The sequence below is a fragment of the Acomys minous genome (genome assembly GCF_964271855.1).
Source record: "Acomys minous genome assembly, chromosome: 1".
Lineage (NCBI taxonomy): Eukaryota > Metazoa > Chordata > Mammalia > Rodentia > Muridae > Acomys > Acomys minous.
In genome coordinates this window covers 26,900,001-26,922,698 of record NC_140483.1, presented here as the reverse complement: position 1 = coordinate 26,922,698, position 22,698 = coordinate 26,900,001, and the positions used below count along the sequence as shown (strand labels likewise).

The following is a 22,698-nucleotide window of genomic DNA, read 5'->3' as shown; positions in this document are numbered from 1 at the left end:
GGACTTGTCTCCCCAAGTCTGGCATTAAAAGCATCTGCCACCGTGCCAGGCATGTCTTTTCTGAAGATTGAACTCAGGTCTATGCGCTTGAAGGCAGCCACTCTGCTGAGTGAACCATCTCCCACTGGCCAGCTGTACCCCGTCTGTATCTGGGTGTTTGCACTCTCCTCTACACTTGAGTTTTCTGTCATCTCTTTGACTGATCCTTCCACTCTCTGGCACCCTCAAAGCCCCCTTGAGCTCCAGCTATGTGAAGATGTGTTCTTGAATTCTTGTCCTGTAGTTTCCTTAGGATTTATCTGGTCCATCTCCTTCATTTCCCTCTTTCAATTATGTATTTTCAAGGAGCCTGTCTTTGAGCTTACTGGACGGTCTTCTGTTTGTTTAAGCCTGACAGTGACACCTTAAATAGTATTTTACATTCAGTTGAAGATTTGATTTTAAAAATCACTATCTGCTGTCTCCAATGAAAATGAATTTTATTTTGGTTTAGTTTCTTAAGATTTATTTAATTTTATTATTAATTATTATTAATTTTATTATTTAATTTATTTAAATTTTCTTAAGATTAAGGTATTTGTTTTTTAAGATTTATCTATTTTATCTATTTTATATGTATGACTGTTTTGTCTGCATGTGGTTATGTGCACCACATCCATGCCTGGTGCTTGCAGAGGCCAGAAGAGGACATCAGATCCCCTGGAACTGGAGTTACAGATGGCTGTGAGCTGTCTTACGGGTTCTGGGAACTGAATTTGGGTCCTCTGCAAGAGCCACAAGTGCTCTTAACCCCTGACCCATGTGTTTACTTAATATTTGTTGCGTTTAGTATACAACAAACAGCCATTTCAATTTCTCTGTTAAGGACTTTGCACACATCCATTGTTTTCTGATTAGTTTTAATGGTTTATCTGTTAGGTAATGTAATGGTGCCTAGAGAGCTCCTGGTGCTTTGTGCTGTACGGAAACACCTGTGGCTCTGTTCATCCAGAACGTCTATAGGCAGCGGCTACTGCTGCTGCTGGTGATGATGGTGATGATGGTGGTGATGGTGGTGATGGTGGTGATGGTGGTGATGGTGGTGGTGGTGGTGATGGTGATGATGGTGGTGATGGTGGTGGTGATGGTGGTGATGGTGATGATGGTGGTGATGGTGGTGGTGATGGTGATGATGGTGGTGGTGGTGATGGTGATGGTGATGATGGTGGTGGTGGTGGTGGTGGTGGTGATGGTGGTGATGATGGTGATGATGGTGGTGATGGTGGTGATGGTGGTGGTGGTTGTGGTGGTGATGGTGGTGATGGTGGTGATGATGGTGGTGATGGTGGTGATGGTGGTGGTGGTGATGGTGATGGTGGTGATGGTGGTGGTGGTGATGGTGGTGGTGATGGTGGTAGTGGTGGTGGTGGTGATGGTGGTGATGGTGGTGATGGTGGTGGTGGTGGTGGTGGTAGGTGTGTGTCCTGAGCTTATCCTCACTGTTCTTACTCTAACACTAAAGGGTGTGTTTCATAAGGCCATGGTTGGTGTATTATCAAATCTTAGCACTGGAGGGCACTCTAAAACCATGTTTTTAGCAATCAGCTGTTGAGGTCATTTTTTTTTTTTTTTCAGGATAGACCGGGTTCTCAAGTGATTTATACTTACTGGTTTAGACATGTTGTTGTTTTTCGAGACAGGGTTTCCCTGTGTAGTCTTGGCTGTCCTGGACTCTCTCTCTAGACCAGGCTGGCCTTGAACTCTGCCTGCCTCTGCCTCCTGGAGTGCTGGGATAAAAGGCATACACCATGACACCAGGCTGATTTAGACATTCTTAAAAAGGATGTTTCTGGGCTGGCAAGATGGCTCAGTGGGTAGAGGTTCTTGCTGCCAAACCTGACCACCCGACTTTCATCCTGGGACTTACGTGATGGAAGGAGAGACCCTATTCCTCGAGGTGGTCCTCTGACCTGCATGTACACAGATGCACACATGCCCCCCACCTCAACTAAGTGCATGTAAAAAAATAAAGAAGGGAGCCTGGTCAGGTGGAGAATGCATTTAATCCTAGGCCTTGGGGAGGCAGAGGCAGGAGGATCTCTGTGAATTCAAGGCCAGCTCCTCAATGCGAGAAGCTGTACAACGAGGGCAGCAAATCGCTAAGGCAGCTTTATTTGAAACAAGATCTTCAGATGACCGTGGATGGCTCTTAGTCTAAGAATACAAACTCCTCTCTCTTAATAATTTTTTTTGCATTAAGACATTTTCTTAGTTGAGCAGTGTTGTTTTGAGATGTTCACAACACAGTGTCATTCTTCAAAATTCTTGTAAACAGCAAAAAGAACATGCTGCTCAGCCAGCTCTCTTGGACTTACACATGGCCGTGGCTCTTGACGAGGTCCCAGTCTCAAAGAGCTGGACCTGTGTGTTCTGCCCCGGTGACAAACTCCCAAAGAAACGTAGGCGACTTCACAGCCCACACTTCACAGTGGCTATTATTATCCTCATTTTACTATCAGGAAAGGGAAACAGAAAATCGGAAGTAACGGATCTGGGCCGCTGATGGTAAGATTAGATTTCTTCATTTCCAAAAGCGGTTTTTGTTCCCTTACCGTCTTAGCTGGAATTGGCTGCTTGCATCACTGCTTGCATTTGGGGTGACTCAGTAGGCGGTTCCTAAGTCCTCTTTGTCTCTGCTCCTTGCATTATCATCTTAAGTTTGTCAAGACATTTTAGGCTCCTGAAACACTGCCCAGCAATGTAAAGTGCTGAGTGTGCGCAGGATGTGACGTCCCTATGTCCCCTGCACAGGGTTTCCCCCACAGTGGCACTGGTGAGTCAGGTGGACAAGCGCTTTGATAACTCAGGACACTTCGATATCTAGTATCTTTTTTTTTCTCCCTTCTACAACTCCTGCTGTTTTACAGACAAGGAAGCTGACAAGTGGCCTCCCTGTGCTAACACCAAACACCCCGAGGCAGATGAAAATCTAAAATCCAGCCACCTGGCCTCAGTGCCTATTTGGCAGACCCCACTCTCACTGAACACTGATGAGTTCTGTGCCCAGTGTCTCTTCAGTTTCCCCTCTACCTATCTCTCTCCTTACTAGGTTTATACCTCTGAGAAAGGTGCCTTGGAAAACAAAGAAGATGTAGCACTGGGACCTGGGGCCACAGGCCCTGCAGAGCAAGGGAGGGCTGAGGGCTGAGGGCTGAGGGCTGAGGGCTGAGGGCTGAGGGCTGAGAGAGTTTGCTCTACTTTCCAAGGCTGGGTGTAGGGGATAAGATGGAAGGGATCAAACAATAGAGAAACACCATTCCTTGTTGTTGGTAAGCCCACCTCCAAGTGCTAAAAGTGGGATTATTAAACATAACAATGATACTATTTATAAGATGCATATAAATCACACACACACACACACACACACACACACACACACACACACACACACACACACACACTGGGCTTTAGAATCACATAAAAGATCCAGTACGCACGCTGCTATTTTGACAGTGGAGAGATTAGCTCTCACCTTTCTAACCTCACTTCCTTCTTTTGTGAAAACTAAATGAGGCAGTGGGTCCCGTGTGCTAAATTTCTCCCACACGGATACTCCCTGGAAAAATACAGAAAGAACTCAAGAGGGAATAAGAGACAGAAGGACACTAAAGCTGTCCAATGAGAGACTCCCCTAATGGAAAACTATGTCCACTCTCTAGCATATTATTTAGGAACCATTTCACCTGTTTTCTTGAATTTTGCTGTGTTATATTATTTTAGATGCATCTTGATCATGCAAATTAGTGTGTTTCCTTTTAAAATAGTAGCCTGCAAAATTCTGTGGTCATCAAGAGGAAATATGTCCTTCCCATAGAAAAGGAAGCACACCATGCCTGGTTTGTGAGCCCCACCAAAGGACACTCTCTGTCCTTACTAACTTTTGGCCTAGAGATGGCTTGGCGGAGCTGGGTGAGGAGGACAGGCATCTCGGAACAGGTGGCGTTTGGCATGGATTTGGAGTATAAATAAGGGGATATAAAAGGAAGTATTGAATACATCTCTGTTTATCCTTCAGTCAGATCTGTGAAGAGGGTCCACGGTCAGAGGAGCCTAAGACAGAAGGTAATGCTGGCTGGCCCCACAGGGTATTTTAAGAGAAGTTCACAAAAAGAGGTCATTCATCATGAATAGTTACATTATAATGTATAGAGACTTCGGAACAGTTGAAAGCTTAGTTAATACCAGTAGTCTCGTATTGCAGAACTCTGTCCTCGGGGCATGATATGGCCACTGCTCCTGAAGTCAAAGTGGCTTTGGTTACCATGCCAGACCCTCACAAGATTGAGCACACTAACATTTCATTGTGGAAGGGTCACATGAGGCCCCACAATTCTGGTGATATATAAGTGGCTGACAATCATGGGGCTGAGAGGGGCTCTGCTTTGATGACATCAACCTACAAGTTGCTCATGGTCCCTAAAGAAACCCTTAATAAACTCACTGGTTCATCAAGCTAGACTTGCATGAAATCATGTCTTTTTAAAAAAATATTTACTCATATATTTAAGTATGTGTGGTGTGTTATGCATATCTACATGTACCATGCTGTGCATGTAGAGGCCAGAGGACAACTTACAGGAGATTGTTTTCTCTTTCTACTATGTGGATCCCTGGTACTGAACCTGGGTCATCAGGCATGGCAGTAAGCACGTTTCCTTGCTGGGCCATCTCAGGGGCCCTTTGGTGGAATCATTTCTGTGGTCCGTTGTAGCCCTGTCTATAGTGAAAAAGCATTTATTTATGTAGCCTGCAATCCATTGTGAAATCCACTAGAAATGTTGGGATAGGAAAATAAAAATATGGTGGGTAGATGCTACTGTAGTCAGCTGCTCCCAGAGTAGAGAACAGGCTGGTGGCATCTGTTTTCCATTAATAATGGAACAGTTCAGTGAGTTCTCAGAAGCTGCACTGCATTATTGTTATCTTTAAAAGGAAAAAATGATAAGGCCAAACTCCAGAGAGCAGTTCTCTCTCTGGGAATTCTGAGCCTCTAGGGTGATGATGTAGTGAGTGCCAAGAAGGCTGCCAATGGCTACGACTCAGCCACAAGTAGTGACATCAGCAATGACATAGCATAAGGGTAGCTGACAGTAGCCAACAACCCAATCCCAAGTTCTCATTTTTCCTGTCCCTTTGTTAGCACTGTAGATATAATAAACTTAAAGCCACAGATAATCAGACTAGTATTATGTTTAATATACTTAAAAACCCTTTTTATTGATTTTGATTGATTTTTTTTGTGTGTGTGTGAATTTCACATCATATATGCTGGCCTTTCTGCTCAGGTGGGAAGGGGTCCAGGAAAGCCACAACTCTGAGGCGTGGGAAGTGATCCCAGCTCTAAGGTGGGGCGGTGTATCAAGGGAAGGGCATCCTGAGACAGAGGAGCCCAGGAACTACACAGCTCTGAGAGGAGGCCTCCTCAGCAAAGACTTTGCAACTCCCAGGGGAGGGGTCTCCTCAACTCCTGCTGAGCTGAGGGGCTGCTCCTTCTTCAAGACACTTCTCTTCTGGGCTTCTTGGCTTCTTCTGATGAGAGAGTCTCACCAGACAGCAAATCTAAGAGAGAATTATTGGAGGGACGAGTCCAGGAGAGGAGGGGAAAATCCAGAAATGGCTGCCTCTGTTCCCAGATGAGGACAGCAGAGAACTGGGCAAACACAGCCATCATATATGTTTTGTTCGTTTGTTTGTTTGTTTTGGGGTGTGTGTGTGGAGCTTTCTAGAGTAGAGATTTCCAATGTGAAGATTGGTGGGATTTCAAGTCCTGAACTTGGGGCAAGTTTAGGGATTGGTGGGTTTTTGCTCAGGTCTTTTACATAAAATTAGCATAAATCTGGTAGGGGCCCCACAGAAGAGCTGGATCTGGGCTTTGTGAAAGTTAGAGGCTGGAACTGCCAGGTTGACTGTTAGAGAGGTCTAGGGGAGGGGCCTATTAAGCCGTGTCCCTAGGGGTTTATACAGACTTGAACTCTAATCAAAACAACTTTCCTTAACTAAACTATGACTTAGATTAAGGAGTCACATTCCTGGTCCCTGGCTGGCAGTATCAGGCTATGTAAAGCTCCCTGCCTCAGAAGAATGGCTAGTTTATACGTTGTTGCCACAAAGATGGTACTGCAGGAGCTCACAGACTTGCTCCAGTTAAACATGCCTCCCTTCCCCGGAGTTCCCTGTGAGTTGCAGCCACAACTGAGGCCTCAGGTGCTGCAGCTTTCCCTGTGGCTTCATCTTCTCTGTTTCTCCAGGCATCTGATCTCAGGTTCCAGGGCAGTGGAGATTTACCCTCCGTTGCTCTGCAGTCCTGAGGTGTTGCTGTCCCGAGGTTTGGAGAGGCCAGCAGCACAGCCTGAAGATCGAAGCTTTCGGGACCCCAGTGGGTGGCACCCAGGGTAGCTGAAGAGATAAAGAGGGGCTACTCAGAGAAAGATATAGGGGGAGCCCAGAGGCAAACTTGAAGCAGCCATGCCTGGCCGCTGGAGCTCTTTAGCAGGGGCCCCAAGGATGCTTTATAGCAAAGTATACAAAGTTTACAAAGTTTGCAAAGTAAACAAAGGGGGTCTGGCAGGGAAGGCTTTCTCTGCTGTGAATAGCTAACAATGCACTCAATCCCTTTCACTTCCCCATTCCTTCATATCTTAGCTCAGCCCTTCTAACTTCTTGTCCCAAACAAACAATCTTACAGTGAAAGGTGCAGTGTATCACAATGTATCACACAGAATACCCTATTTGTCTGAACAGCTTTACTTGCAAATGTTCATTACAATGAGTCATTGGTGAGGTTCAAGGCCTCTGGCTTCTGCTGCACTTATCAATACTTGGATCCTTGTCGATGCCGCTCCCGTCCAGCAGGAAAGACACCAACACCGGGAACTCTTCTTGCAGCAGTTTTTATTCAGGATCCTGGAGTGACCCTGGGAAAAGCTCCCACAGAACCTTTATAGTGTGCCTGTCCTATCAGAAACTGCCATGTCGTCACTCCTGGTTGGTGCATTCGGATCACACCACCTCACGCTATGTCTTGTTCGAATCACGCCACCTTACGTCATGCCTTCAGGCATGCACATAAGGGGGTTGCTCACTGCGCATGCGCAAAAGGGGGCGTATTGCGCCGGGGAAGCAGCAGGGGGCGCTGCTATCTGTGGCTCTCCACAGATCCTCAACAGGAGGACTCCTTTCACATATCCTGTTGTTATCCTGCTTCATGGAGATTCTGCAGCTTTGGATCTTCAGGACAGGCCCCTTCATGTGCTCTAGCAGTTCATAGGTAGGGTAACTATTGGTGTTGGCCAACTAAGAGCCCTGTATCTGGACCTGGGTGGAAGCTGAGTTGGTCAGCCCACTAGCTGCCTGTGCCTGAGCCACCAGGATGAACTTTCCCAGTGAGGGGCAGGGCCAGCTCTCCCACTCACGCTCTGATGGGGGTGGGGTTAATATACTTTATTTAATTTTAATTTTTAAGTAATTTGACAAGTGTAGTTCATCAGTTGACTTTCATGAGTTGGTAAAATGTTGGGGCAAGAATCAGGTGCTGGATATTTATGGGAAAAATGGGATTGGAGTTATCTAATGTGAGTAGGTTTTCTAAGAAAGAATTTTTTTCTTAGGAAAATTTTCTTAGAATTATTTCTAAGAAATAAAAGATTTTTATTTAGCCACTTAAAATTGAATAAAAAGTATAAAACCTAGTTCCTCTCTAAACTTGTTAGGTTAGTGAAAAATTTCTTAAGATCTATACTGTCTTCATTGCCTCCCCATCCCTACTCCAGCCTTTTTGAACTGATGTTTTGGGAAAGACAGTTTTGTTAATACATATTATAAATGTTCATATACTTACACACACACACACACACACACACACTCATACATGCGCATGCACACCATTTTAAATGTGCAAATGGTTTTGTATAGCTTCTTTAATTTCCCAAAGAAACACTTGCCTTTCCCTCATCCCTGAGAGGAAACCAAACCAAGTACCAGACTGATTCGGCTCCCAAGTTTATAACTGTTCAACTACATTCCATAACTTATTTTTCTTCCAAGGACAATCAAGAGACATCTATCAACAAATGATTTCCTTTTGTATTAGCTCCAGATTGAAGGTGGAGAGACCCTGGCAGAAGAATAGAAGGCAGTAAGTTGGCAGGGGAAGCAGTGTCTAAGTAGTAGTAATTTTTGAATTCACTCTTCCAATAAAATAACTGACACTCACTGAGTTTGAGAAACTGCCCTCCATTACTCTCTGTCCTCTAGTTTGTGAGCAGGGACAGAAAATAAACAGTGAAGATAGGGTACAGAGCTGAAATTAGCTAGGAATTTATATATTAATCTCTTTCTGTGCATTACAAGAAAATCATTATTTGCTATTGTTTGCATGAAAAATGTCCCCAGAATGTCCCTAACTTGTTTCCCAGATGGTGGCACTGTTTTGGGGGGGTTGCAGAGGAAGTGATTCTCCGGGGTGGGAGGGTGAAGATGGATGGAGGGACACATAGGCTCCTCCATGCCTTCTCTCTGCTTCCTGTACCCTCCCCTGCCTTCTCTCTGCTTCCTGTACCCTCCCCTGCCTTCTCTCTGCTTCCTGTACCCTCCTCCTGCCTTCTCTCTGCTTCCTGTACCCTCCTCCTGCCTTCTCTCTGCTTCCTGTACCCTCCCTGCCTTCTCTCTGCTTCCTGTACCCTCCCCTGCCTTCTCTCTGCTTCCTGTACCCTCCCCTGCCTTCTCTCTGCTTCCTGTACCCTCCTCCTGCCTTCTCTCTGCTTCCTGTACCCTCCTCCTGCCTTCTCTCTGCTTCCTGTACCCTCCTCCTGCCTTCTCTCTGCTTCCTGTACCCTCCTCCTGCCTTCTCTCTGCTTCCTGTACCCTCCCTGCCTTCTCTCTGCTTCCTGTACCCTCCCTGCCTTCTCTCTGCTTCCTGTACCCTCCCTGCCTTCTCTCTGCTTCCTGTACCCTCCCTGCCTTCTCTCTGCTTCCTGTACCCTCCCCTGCCTTCTCTCTGCTTCCTGTACCCTCCCTGCCTTCTCTCTGCTTCCTGTACCCTCCCTGCCTTCTCTCTGCTTCCTGTACCCTCCCTGCCTTCTCTCTGCTTCCTGTACCCTCCCTGCCTTCTCTCTGCTTCCTGTACCCTCCCTGCCTTCTCTCTGCTTCCTGTACCCTCCCTGCCTTCTCTCTGCTTCCTGTACCCTCCCTGCCTTCTCTCTGCTTCCTGTACCCTCCCTGCCTTCTCTCTGCTTCCTGTACCCTCCTCCTGCCTTCTCTCTGCTTCCTGTACCCTCCCCTGCCTTCTCTCTGCTTCCTGTACCCTCCTCCTGCCTTCTCTCTGCTTCCTGTACCCTCCCTGCCTTCTCTCTGCTTCCTATATCCTCCTCCTGCCTTCTCTCTGCTTCCTGTACTCTCCCTGCCTTCTCTCTGCTTCCTGTATCCTCCCCTGCCTTCTCCCTGCTTCCTGTACCCTCCCCTGCCTTCTCTCTGCTTCCTGTACCCTCCCTTGCCTTCTCTCTGCTTCCTGTACCCTCCTCCTGCCTTCTCTCTGCTTCCTGTACCCTCCCCTGCCTTCTCTCTGCTTCCTGTACCCTCCCTTGCCTTCTCTCTGCTTCCTGTACCCTCCCTTGCCTTCTCTCTGCTTCCTGTACCCTCTCCTGCCTTCTCTCTGCGTCCTGTACCCTCCCCTGCCTTCTCTCTGCTTCCTGTACCCTCCCCCTGCCTTCTCTCTGCTTCCTGTACCCTCCCCCTGCCTTCTCTCTGCTTCCTGTACCCTCCTCCTGCCTTCTCTCTGCTTCCTGTACCCTCCCCTGCCTTCTCTCTGCTTCCTGTACCCTCCCCTGCCTTCTCTCTGCTTCCTGTACCCTCCCCCTGCCTTCTCTCTGCTTCCTGTACCCTCCCCTGCCTTCTCTCTGCTTCCTGTACCCTCCTCCTGCCTTCTCTCTGCTTCCTGTACCCTCCTCCTGCCTTCTCTCTGCTTCCTGTACCCTCCCCTGCCTTCTCTCTGCTTCCTGTACCCTCCCTGCCTTCTCTCTGCTTCCTGTACCCTCCCTGCCTTCTCTCTGCTTCCTGTACCCTCCCTGCCTTCTCTCTGCTTCCTGTACCCTCCTCCTGCCTTCTCTCTGTTTCCTGAACTTTCCAGATGTGATCAAGCAGCTTCATGCTTCTTTTTCTGTTTTTTTAAAAAGATCACTAAAAGAGTTATTTATTTTACTTTGTGCATATGAATGTTTTGACTGCGTGCGTGTATGTATTTGCAGCATGTGTATTCCTGTCAGATCCTGTGGAAATGGGGTTACAGATGGTTGTGAGTCCCCTGGGTCTTCTGCAAGTGTAACAAGTGCTCTTAACCTCTGAGCCATCTTTCTGACTCCCAGCCTCATGCTGCTGTTGCCACAGTAGAGAGCTCTTCTGGTCTTTCCATAAAATGTGAGTGCAAATAAGCCTTCTGTCCCTTGAGTTGCTTGTCAGGTCAGAGCAACAAGAAAAGTAATTTAACAGATCATGAAACTTTTTATTTTAAAGACGAGGCAAATGAGGCTTAGAGTGAGTTTCTCAGCAGGCTGGTAGTGAAACAGGTACCTTAGTATGTAATGATGTAGTGTGGCATCTTTTCCGGACACATCAGATATTCTGTAAGCTCTTGGAGTGATGGTGGGATGAAAAAAGTAAGCCACCTGGCATAACAATTTAGCAAGGTCAGTCTGCTGTCTCCTCCATAGAAGACAAGGTTTTATGCCATTAACTCACTAATGAAGAGCCGGCCACTCTCCTTCAGGCGAGTACCTGAAGTGGTGCCCCATCAAAGCTCAGGGCTGGCCTCTGCTCCCAGCACACTGAGCACCCAGCGGGCAGGACCTAGACCTGTGTTAATAGGAGGGGCTCCATACCACTAGCTAGGTCTATGTAGAGCACACAAACCTGGACCTCATATCCATCATGGATCCATTGTATCAACAAAAGGCTGAATGAAGAAGGTATCTGTCTGTTTTGTGAGTGAGTATGTGTGTGTGTGTGTGTGTGTGTGTGTGTGTGTGAGAGAGAGAGAGAGAGAGAGAGAGAGAGAGAGAGAGAGAGAGAGAGAGAGAGAGAGAGAGAGTTTTGTTGTAGGGCACCAATGTGGAGCTTGAGTCTCTCTGTGGCAATTCTAAAGAATCATTCTGCTTGCATCTTTATGGTTTTTTGTTTTTGTTTTTGTTTTCCTGATTTCTAATCTTCTAGTTTTGTCTTTTCTGGAATCCAGAGTTCATCCACCATCCACTGCACAGGAGCACCGGTAGATTCTATCTCTCCTTCCATACAAGGGAAACAGTTCACGCTTCTGCCTTCCAGGAGTAATTAATTACCAGACAATCTGTTTTGGGGCCAGGAATGAGATTTCTTTCTCTATCAGCTAGATGTTGCCTTCATCCATGAGGTTAATTGAATGATAAATGTCAATGCATCAGACTCAGGTGACACTGAGATTCAGGACACACAACTTATTTGTGTTCTTTTGACATCTAGCCTGGATTCAAAATGCTCAATTTTTCTTGTGTAGTGAGTTGGTTCTGTGTTGTGGACATTCTCGCTCAGTCGGTTTGACTGTTCTTGGCTCATTAAGGGAAGTTTCTGAGCCATATCCAGAATATATTGTTTTCATAGCAGAGGGCAGAGATGCAAGAGGCCTGAAGAGCGAGGCATGCACATTTAGAATTACTAGTTGGTCAGGATGCACGCATTCCACTTGCTTCCATTATCCAAAGCAAGTCACCAGGCCAAGTTGGTAATGGGGTATATACTCAGTATTATTATTGCTGTTCTTATGATTATGAATTACCACAAGCAGTTGCTAGGCAAATAAATTGACTCATGAGGAGATAAGTCAAATATTTTCAGCTGCCAGCTGCTTTGTTTTGTTTTGTTTTGTTTGCTTGTAAAGCACATCCTTTATAGTCTCTAGCTTGTTCATATGGTTAGTAGAACTTAGCTTTTTATCATGCCATGGTATAAAGTGGGCTTCCACAAGGAGGCAGAGCAGTAGAGGGGTAACCAATGAACATGTCAGAATGGATGGAGAAAAGCCCACGAAGCCTTAACACTCACAGAGAACGAGGCTCCTGAAGAAATCTGGGAGCAGGATAGGTGGTCTTCCCCAGGGAAGAGCATGGTAATTGGTAGTCCAGGGTCAAGCAATCAGCTCTGAAAACACACATACAAGTACCAGTATACAGACTGAACGGTTACATTTAAGAATATATATGTATATACATATATGCATTCAATAACAAATAGTGAAAAATCGGCTCTGAACTTGAAGGAGAGTAGGGAGGGCTATATGACAGGGTTTGGAGGAAAAGAAGGGAATAGAGAAATGTAATCAAATTATAATATCAAAAATGAAAAAAAGGAGCACTATGAAATACTCTCACCAGGGGAGAAACCAGGTGGGTTGGAGCAACATTACAATCCAGCACATTCCCGAAGCTTCCTTCCATCCCTTCTCCCATCCTTATCTTTTTCTACTGTATCCACTGTCTACAATGTATGATTTACTGTGTAGCTTTAAAGCTTTTATACTATTTGATTTAGGTATGTTTCTGTCTCCCCAGTAAATGGAAAATATGATACATTGTATTTCCTTTAAAAATTTAGCACAGTGCTAAAAGTATTTAAGTTCTTTGATATAGCAAACAAATGATTGATAGCATTTACATGATATTATCAAAGTCACAACTTTCATCTTCAATTGCAGGATGCCTACAGCTGTGGATAGGAAATGTTCTTCTATTAATATTTTATTTACATGAGAAACTTCCTTTTTTGTTTTGTTTTTCTTGAGAATATTTTTATAGCCCAGGCTGTTCTTGAACGCATGGTCTTCCTGACCCGTGCCTCCTGAGTCTGGGATTATGCATACACGTTGCCATACTCCAAGTGAGTTCAGAGAACAGTTAGTTCTTAGAAGATGAAAGAAGGCACATTTATGCATTCAGTACATATTTGTGAATATAAGCCCTGGGGTACTTTCTAATCAGATATGATCTCAGTTGTGTGAAGTGACATGGTAGGAAGGCTACCACAAGCTTATATCATCTTGTTCTGCCATAACATTGGAATGGAAAGTTAGCTTAGATTAAGTCACCAGCTGTCAACATAGTGTATCCACACTTTGCATTTGTCAAAACATCTTAGCGATAAACCAACTGTTTTTCAGCCACTGGGTGCTGTGCTTTCTCCTTTTCTCTTGTAAAGTGCATCTACAAAAGACCCTTTTTCTGTAGAGCTATTAGAACTCTGCTTTTTATTATGTTAGCTTGCAAAGCAACCTGTAGCTAGATGCCAATCTTGGGCTGCCTTCTGGTCACACAGGGAGGGTCAGGAGTACCTGAACTGCTTGCTGTCTTAGGACCACAGCAGGTGTGCATGCTCCCAAAGGGATGATGAGACCCCTGGGACCATCAAAGAGGATTCCGGAGCTTGCAGCTCAGTCTCACTTGCCCACTGACTTTCAATAGTGACAAAAGAAAAGCAAATTTCTGTTTCCTTTTTCCTGATTCTCTCTTGTTTCATAACCAACACCCACCTTTATATCCACATATATCAACATATATTACAACCTAGGATCAGATGTGAGAAAATAAAGCAATATTTGCCTTTTTGAGTCTGGGTCACCTCACTAATATAGTAATTTCTAGATCTATTTATTTTCTGAAAATTTTCAGTTTTATTTTTCTTAATGGCTGAATAAAATTCCATTGTATATGTGTCATGTTTTCATTACCCATTTATCTGACAGCTATAATTTCTGATGTTTGATCTTGCCTTCCCTTCCTCATCTATCCAGGCTGTATGGAGCACGAGTAATTTAGCAACAAGAAAGACTTGGGCCCCTTCACTACTTAAAACTGCAGGACTTCAGGTAAATTGCAGTCTTCTATCTGCAAACTGGGGCAATACCAATTTAACTACAATGGCATAACTGGCCAATGGCATAGTGAAAGCTGTCTACAGCTCAGCTTCTGTATGCATTCAGTTATTTTCCAGGCTAGTCTTGCTGCTGTTCTCAAATACGATTTCCTCGTTTACACCCTTCGATAGTGAAGAGCTAGGAACGTATGAAGGGGACTGAATGCTCTTTCCTTGGTCTTCGTTTATGAACATTCCAGCCTTCTCTTGCGATTCTTCTTTCTTTTTCACCATTGTGTATCTTAATGTTTTATGGGATTATTATATATATTATGATTGTAGGCAAGATGAATTCTACAGGACATAAGATTATATGTCATGGAGTTTAATTGGATATCCTGATGAATCTAGCAGAATACTAAGCATGTATATTTAAGGATTTGAACTAAAACTAACTCAAATAATATATGCATATGCACACAAACATGCACATATAGATGTGCGTGCACGCACGCGCGTGTACACATACACACACATTATTACAATTAGTTTTAATTTTTAACTTGAAAGCCTCGAGTTGTCTGAGAGAAAAGCCTTGATTGAAGAATTGCCTAGATCAGATCAGATTGGCCTGTGGGTATGTTTCGGGTAGATTGTTTGGGCGTTTTGTCTGCATGCATGCCTGTATGCCACACGTGTGTCTGATGCCCGCAGAAGCCAGAAAAGGCAACTGGGTCTACTGGGACCAGACTCACAGACAGTTGTGAGCTGCCACATGGGTTCTGGGAATTGAACTCGGAAAGAGCTGCTGGCCAGGAGCAGTGTCTGTCTGCCCTAGCTATGGGGACCAAGTGAGCCAAGGAAGGAGGAATGGCTACGTAGAACTGCCCACTCTGGATGGCGACCCGAGACCCCACCTTAATTATTAACTGATGCAGACCTGACAACCCCCACCCCGCCACCACCTGCCTAAGGCCGAAACGGGTGACTATATTATGCTATACACAGCTTCTTAGAAAGTTATGAACTTAAAAAGCTACAGTGCAGTAATACATGAGTAACACCCATTTTATGTTAATATTTGCAACATGTCTCTCTCATTCTGTTTTTCTTCTAAAGCTTTATAACTCAGATAGTTTAAGTTTGGATACATGCTGATTTAAATTAAACAACCTTTATTGCTTTTTCTGTCCCTAGGTTTAAAAACTTTGTCTAATATTAAAAAGAAAGCATTGTCATTTGAGTAAAATCATTACCATTAGTATTTATATAACTATTTCAAAATAAAATTTCCTTCAAACATTATGCCTTGGCATAGCAGGTATATGGGGCAAATCTCTCTCCCTATGTGAATATACACATATGTATAAAACATAAAATGCTTTTGTTTATTTATATGTGGTTTGTTTTTATTATTTAACATGCACAGGTCTGAATGTATTCTCTTCTCAAAAATTCATGTATTGCCAATGTGATAATGTTCAGAAGTGATATTTTAAAAGTTGATTAAAGCCACATATCTTGTCTCTAATGAGTGAGAACAAAGCCTGTGGAAAAGACACTTCAATTAGCATTTGTCTGGTTCTGCCTTCCACTACATGAAGGCACAATATCAAGTTACCATCTTGGAAATGGGAGCGGCCATCTTCAGATCACTGCAAATGTCTGCATCTTGACCTTGGATGTCCCAGCCTTCAGAACTGTGAGAAATAAAACCCTGTGGTTTATACATTTTTCAGCCTGTGTTAATTCTGTGACAGAAGCATGAGCCAAGTCAATATGCGTATTATTGTGTGCTTAGCCATTCTACTCTAGCCAGTGAGCTGAGTGCATGACTGACACTTTCCCACAATGCACAATAACTCATCACACGTTTATTTTGTTGTCTGTTGTCTTGGTTTTGCTAATAATGCAGAGGGATTCATAGAAGAATGGTTAGGGCTTTGTGGCCAGACAGCTCTGTTCAAAGTGCTGACTCTACCTCTTACTAAAAGCCTCGCTATCCATTAATAATAAAATGAAATTAGCAGTCCCTATCTATTGCACTGTTGTGAGGGCAAAGTGAAATATCCATGCAAAATGTTCAGCACACGGCCTGCCACCTCTGATCGTAATTATTAGTGGCATTGCATCAATATGTCTTCTTCATCTTTTGTTTCAGATAATGTGCCCTACAATTTGGCCACGCATTTTCTATTCATCTTTTCTATAATTATTCTGCCCTTTCCTGCCTTTTGTCCGTTAAGCAATTTCTTTTTGATACCCCATTTTCTCTTCTCTGTCATATTTTGGTCAAACAGTTCTACATTTTTATTTTAATAATTACAACTGAGATCATAACTTACGCCCTTGATTTTTACAGTTTATCATCTGTGTGTACATGTGCTGTGCATGTATATGTATGCTTGTTCTAATATGTGTGTGTGCACAAGTGTGCACAGATGTGTATGCATTTGGAGGTCCAAATTTGGTGTTAGACATCTTTCTATATGGCTTTCTGAGCCTGGAGCTCACCAGTTCTGTGTATTCCAGGGAGGTAGGTTGCTCCGGGGACTCTGTCTCCACCCTCTGAGTTCTGGGATCGTTAGCTTCTCTGCCTGCCTGCCTTGTATATAGAGCCTGGGAATCCAGCCTCTGGTCCATGTGCATGCACAGCATAACTTTTCCAGTGAGATACCTCTCCTGCTCCTTTCTACCTTAAATTAGACACTTGTCATTTGGCAAAGTAACAACCCTATAGTAGTTTAATCAATTTTTTTCCCTTACACATTTTGTGTTATTTTCCTGTATCTCACTTCTATTTCATTAATGCTGCAAGAAACAGTTATTCTAACTGCTTTCTACATATATTAATTAATGTTTTGAGGTTGTGATGAAATACCATGACTAAGGTAATTTATGAAAGAAAATGTTTATTTTGGGTTACAGTTCCAGAGGGTGAGAGTCTGTCATAGTGAGGAGATGTGGCACCAAGTGGCAGGCATGATGACAGAAGCAGGGAGCTGAGGGATCGTGTTTTCAGCTACAAACAATGGAGCACAGGGGGACCTGGAAGAGGGGCAAAGCTATAAACTCTCAAAGGCCACCACTGGTAACACACCTTTTCCAGAAAGCTCTATGTCAAGACTCCATAACCTCCACAAGCAGGGCTAGCAACTGGAGAGCAAATGTTTAAATACACCCACCTGTGGTGGACATTTCTCATTCAAATCATCACAGACTTCAGTCAGGACAGCATAACTAAACTGATTAAATGCAGAGAAAAATCCCAGAACCCAGCTGTTCTTTCATCAAGGCAGACATTAAAGGGCTCTGCAAAAATGTAAATCAGTCCTAATCTTTTCATTACGATTTCTTTGTTCTGAACAGATAAGTTATTTTCCTAAAACAATGTCATTTATGCCCACATACATTGCATGATCATTTTAAATGAACAAGTACTGTAAAATCTTTAAACTCTCCATTTGATTTGCAATTATAGTAAATATCAACAGGCAAAAATCTTTGACAGTCTCAGGAGCATGATGAGGGTATGCTTCATTGATATTTAAAATAAGGGGTGAGGTGTCTCATTTACTAGATGGCTAAAGGTTCAGAGTATTTTTCATGTCATCTAGTTCATTTACTATAATAGGTAGATTTTCTTTGTGCAATAAATTGCTATATAATTTGTTTTGTAAGAAGTATTAGTCATTAGAGATAGCGTCTGAAGAGTATGTTTAAATATTAATAGCAAATCACTACACAGCAAAACAAATCAAGGCTAGAAAGGAAATAAAGTTCTACATTTAAAACAAAAGAGCCAAATAGACACACAACATCCATTAGCAAATTCCCAGAGGCAGAAACTTGGGTTTATATGACTATGAAGCAGGAAATGCTAAGATGGGATGTGTTTTATATAAAATGAGCTGCTGTGCTCATTGAATGGAAATCCGGGCCATTAAAAAATGGTTTCACTGATTGTAATTGTTGCAATGGTAGATGCGGAGGCAGAAATTAAGAATTTCTCATTGTAAATATTCATGCTGTCGTGTGTTGCCTGCAGCTCAAATATGCCAAACTGCTCTCAGCTGATCTGTAAAACTGGATTCTAGTCAGAGAATGCTAATGTGAGCATCACCTTAAACTGGAGCTCAAAGGGCCCCCTAACAGCCCAGGAGTGCCACCACTGTTGTCACTGCTCTTGTGGGTCATTGGTTAATGATAACTAGGGATGCTCTTCCTTTATTGTGGTGCCATAAGGCGCTCACTCATTTATGATGCAAATTTTAATCTTCACATTTAAAGACATAAGATACTCCACCTTTAGGTTTAAAAAAATGTTTTATTTTTATTTTAATGATGTCTGTGTGTCTGCGTACCTTGTGAGTGCAGGTGCCTGCAGAAAACAGAAGAGGGTGTCAGATCCCTTGGAGCTGGAATGACAGGCGGTTGTAAGTCAGCTGCCGTGGGTGCTGGGAACTGGACTGAGCCCTCTGCAAGAGCGGTGTGCACTCTTAACTGCGGAGCCATCTCTCTAGCCTCTACTTCTACATTTTAAAAATAGTGCATGTGCGCACATGTGTGTGTGTGTGTGTGTGTGTGTGTGTGTGTGTGCACATAGTGATCAGAGGAAAACTTCTGGGAGTCAGTTCTTCTACCGAGTAGGACCCAGGACAACACTCAGGTCGTCAGCCTTAGCTTTACCCATTGCACCATCTCGTTGGCTCCAGTTTTAGTTTTTTGAATACACTAAGACAGATTTGTCATGGCTTTGTGAATGTAATTCATCTAAAATTTCCAAAAAAATCCTTTGAAAAAGCGAAAATTTCACTGGGGGCATCATGCAATTAAGCTTGGATAAGAGAGAAACGTGTTACACATAAATAGAATTGTTAGGAGTCAGAAACAAAGGGTTGAGAAAATGAAACATGCCATTGGATGGTGGCATGTGATGAAAAACATTTTAAAACTGGTATTGAAAAATTACTATTCATAGAAGATTGTGAGGCTAGAGGTAATAAAATGTAGCCGATGGCACTTTAAGAGATTTTCCTCGCCTTTGTAATTTGCAAACAATTTATCACAGATGAGGTAGGAAGGATATTATACAGCCTGAAATAAATTATATGAAGCGTGTGAGGTGTCACCTTCCGCTTTTATAACCAAAGACACTGAAGCTTAGCATGTTTGCATAGCTTATCCCAGGGATCTGCTTGGGTGGGTTCTGGCGAACTGAGATTCCAAAGCTTCTTTCTAGCAACTTCTTTATTGATAGTGATTACTCACACAGCTCAGTGAAAGCAAGCTTCTGAGTGCTTAACTACAAATCAGGGAAGCTACTCGGAGAGAGTGTGGATGTGTGGTCCTCAGCTGGTGGGACGAAAAGTGGGTAGATGAAGTTCATGCATTCAGCGTAGCATTCTCTCTGTAATGGCTAATGGAACCCACAGACGCGAGGGCTGTTTTTAAAATTAATATGTAGATGGTGCTCTGGCTATATAAACAGAAATTTATTCAAATAATTGTCAGATTTGTAGGGTGGGGTGTGGTTTTTTTTTGCCATATTCTTTCATTTGTTACCAGAAGTATAATTAGTTCATCTTGAAGAATTGGAGTTTTTATTTAAGATGATATTTACATTTTTGGATGGTTAGTAACAACTACTGGTACTCTGAATTATTTCCTAGTCTTCAGGCGCAGTCTAGGATTGGGTTATGTGCTCTTTGTTGTCTCTCAGCATCCCTTGAATATTTTAATTGCATCAAATGAGCTTTAACTAAATGTGTATCTAGGCACCGGGCTAGGTCCTGGAAACACAAAAAAGATGATGGCTCATTCCCACCTACTTGTAATTACATAGATATTTGGTGGTCTCGTAGTTGCCAGAGAGAGGAGAGAAATGTGCCCAGGAGAAAGCATTTATTTTGTTTCAGTTCTTTCAAAGCAAGGAAGTCACGGGGGAAGGGACTTAATGCAGCTGGCTTCATCACATGCATGGCTAAGAGCAGAGAGGATGGGTGAGTGCATGCTTGCCAGGCAGCGCACCTTCTCCATTCTTCTACAGTCTAGGGGATGGTGCCGCCCAGTGTGGCCTGGATTTTCCCACATTAACTAACGTGGCCCTGACAACCCCATAGATGGGTCAACTGGCCAGCCTGGTGATTCTCACATTGTGCTAAGTTGACAGTTAAAAAAAAAAAACCACCACAAGAGATTATACCTAAAGAGCCACTGTCTTGCTTGAAAGAAGCTGTGACACTAGAGTCTTGAGCTGCCTAGAAGGCAGCCTGATTGCTGAGAGGCTCCCATGTTACAAAGGCACTCAGACCACGTGGAAGAACTGGGGGCTGCGCAGAGGGACAACACAAAGCACACCCCCGTTCCGCGAGCTCTAGCCACCAGCTGACTGTAATCTAACGAGAAGCTTTAGCCAGAACCTTCTTTTGAAATGAGAGGTAATACATATTTTTTCTAGGTGCTAAGCCCTGGGCTGATTTATTATGTAATAATAGCTAACTCAATCACTACTTAATTTTCAAATCTTGAATTATTTGTTTTACCCACTAGATTAAAAAGCATTTAAGAAAATAATTGTTGGTTCTGTGTCTTTTCCTTATCTTTCAATTTTTTTTTATTCTACCTGAAGAGAGAGTACCACACAGAGGGGAGACCTGTTGGGTGCCCCATGTCAATTATGCCATCGACTTGCCATGGGCACGTCATGAGTGACTTCTATTTCCTATTTAAGGCTGACATGATAATTCTGTTATTATAAGAATGTGATGTCAAGTTGGAAGACTGTGGCTTAATCCCTGTACAGTTGTGAGTCATTGTGACTCCTGAGGCCAAACTCCTCAATACATTAGTTTTATTGCTTATGAGATGATAAACAGATATTAAAGCTGTCAGCTTGTGGGGGCTATGATACAGGCTAGCCCCTGGCACACAAGGAACTACCTCATGCTTAGAAACGTGAAACTTGGAACAGGCTTTTTGGAGGGGATGGAAAGACCACACACTGGAGTTAAATCCAATGAAGGGGTTGGTTCCTTTCGGCACACACAAGCCCAGCTAGGGCTTACTTAGGTGGTGACAGAATACGATGTTATGATTGTGTACATAACAAAGGACAATACTTCTGAGTGGTTGGCTTGGTGAAGAAGCCACAACACCCTTTTAAGGAAAAAATAGTCATGGTGAGAACCATCTCCAGGATTTCATAGTCTCTGGTTGGGTGAGACCTGATCCACAGGGGGAAGAAAAGGGACATAGAGGTAGGCAGAAAAAAAGCATCCTCTCTCCCCCTCTCTCATTTCTTGTCAGCATGAGGTTAGCAACCTCTGGCTATAACCCTGCTGCCTTACCGTGGGACCAGAGTCAGTGGAGCTGAGGACCATGGGTTGAAACGTCTGAAGCCATGAGCTAACACATGGCTTTCCATGCTTTAGTCATTTATGTTGTCCTTTGTCATAGTGACACAAAGTCTGACTAATACCTCTGTCTTCTGTTCTCTCTGAGCACATGAAGGCTGTGGTTCTCCGTGTGCATAATAGAAATTATGTCATAGTACACACGTCAGTCTTACCTCAGTGAGCTCACACTAATCATTTTGTTTTCCACACTAGATTTTTACCCAAATGTTGTATTTTTGAGATTTTGCTTATAGTTGGCTAAAACTGTACTTCCTTGTTTCTACTCACCATGCCTTTTTGTAGTTACATTTTCTACCCAAGCACCTATGTGCTTGTCATTAAGACTGTTTATGCGTGTGTTTTAAAAACATTTATTTAGTCTGTGGTGTGCCTGAATGTGTGTCTGTGTACTGTGTGCATGCAGTACCCATGAAGACCATAAGACATTGTGGAGTCCTTTGGAACTGGAGGTGCAGATGGCTTTTAGCCACCATGGATGCTGGGAACCAAACCTGGGTCTTCTGGAAGATCAGCATATGCTCTTAGCCTCAGAACAATCTCTCCAGATCCCCAGATGTGCACATTGGTGCACACCTTTAACCCCAGCACTAGGGAGGCAGAGGCAGGCAGAGCTCTGTGATTCTGAGGCTAGGCTGGTCTACAAAGTGAGTCCAGAACAGCCAAGGCTACACAGCGAAACTGTCTTTAAAGGAAGTGTTTAACAGGTTTAACTGAGAAGAGCCACATGGATTTGAGGTGGCATTAATCTGTGGGGCTGGGGTCTCAGGCTGAATAAAAATGGGCAAAGGAGAAAAGGCTAGCCCATCATAGGTGTTCTCCTTTCCTTTCTTCAGGGTGTACGTAGGTGTGAGTGAGTTCTTGTGGCCACAGGTACAAATCGTTAGCATATTGCCGTGCGTTTTCTGTATTCATAAATCAGTAGCCAAAAAAATCCTTCCATCTCTTGTGTTGTTTTATGACAAATATTTTGTTATAGTAATGAGAAAAACAATACAGAAAAAAGGTGTTCTTAAGGGGTAGGGCTATTGCTACGATAAATTGACCATAGAGACTTTAGGTCTTTGCATCCAGGAGAGGGACTGTGGCTTGGCTCAGTCCTATTATCAGATATCAAACACTTGATGGAATTTACTTGCATTTCTGACACGTACATTTTTGTACCTAAGAAACAAACAACTATAGACTATTTCCAGTTTATACAGAGTGATAAAATTTGAGATTTAAAAATAATATTAGTCTTTGTCTTTTGTAAAAAGTACTGTCATACTAAGAATTTATTTTATTATACATTTAATTATTTTCTAAGAGTGTATGTGCATACATATGTGTTTGTACATATGTATGTATTGATATAATGCACATGTGGAGGCCA

The 22,698-nt window shown here is 43.4% G+C and overlaps 1 long non-coding RNA gene across 6 annotated transcripts in view; it reads left to right on the top strand.

Annotated features, from left to right (window-relative positions):
• Window positions 1–22,698, top strand: part of LOC311593372 — a 94,858-nt gene that overhangs the window by 9,949 nt on the left and 62,211 nt on the right. For 5 of the 6 annotated variants that reach the window (XR_014777669.1, XR_014777670.1, XR_014777671.1 and 2 more), the window contains exons 2-3: window positions 8,083–8,173; window positions 13,847–13,921. This is a non-coding gene — a long non-coding RNA (uncharacterized lncRNA). Of the gene's footprint in view, window positions 1–8,082; window positions 8,174–13,846; window positions 13,922–14,746; window positions 15,096–22,698 lie in introns of those variants that run through there. The other variant, XR_014777674.1, reaches the window with a different exon arrangement.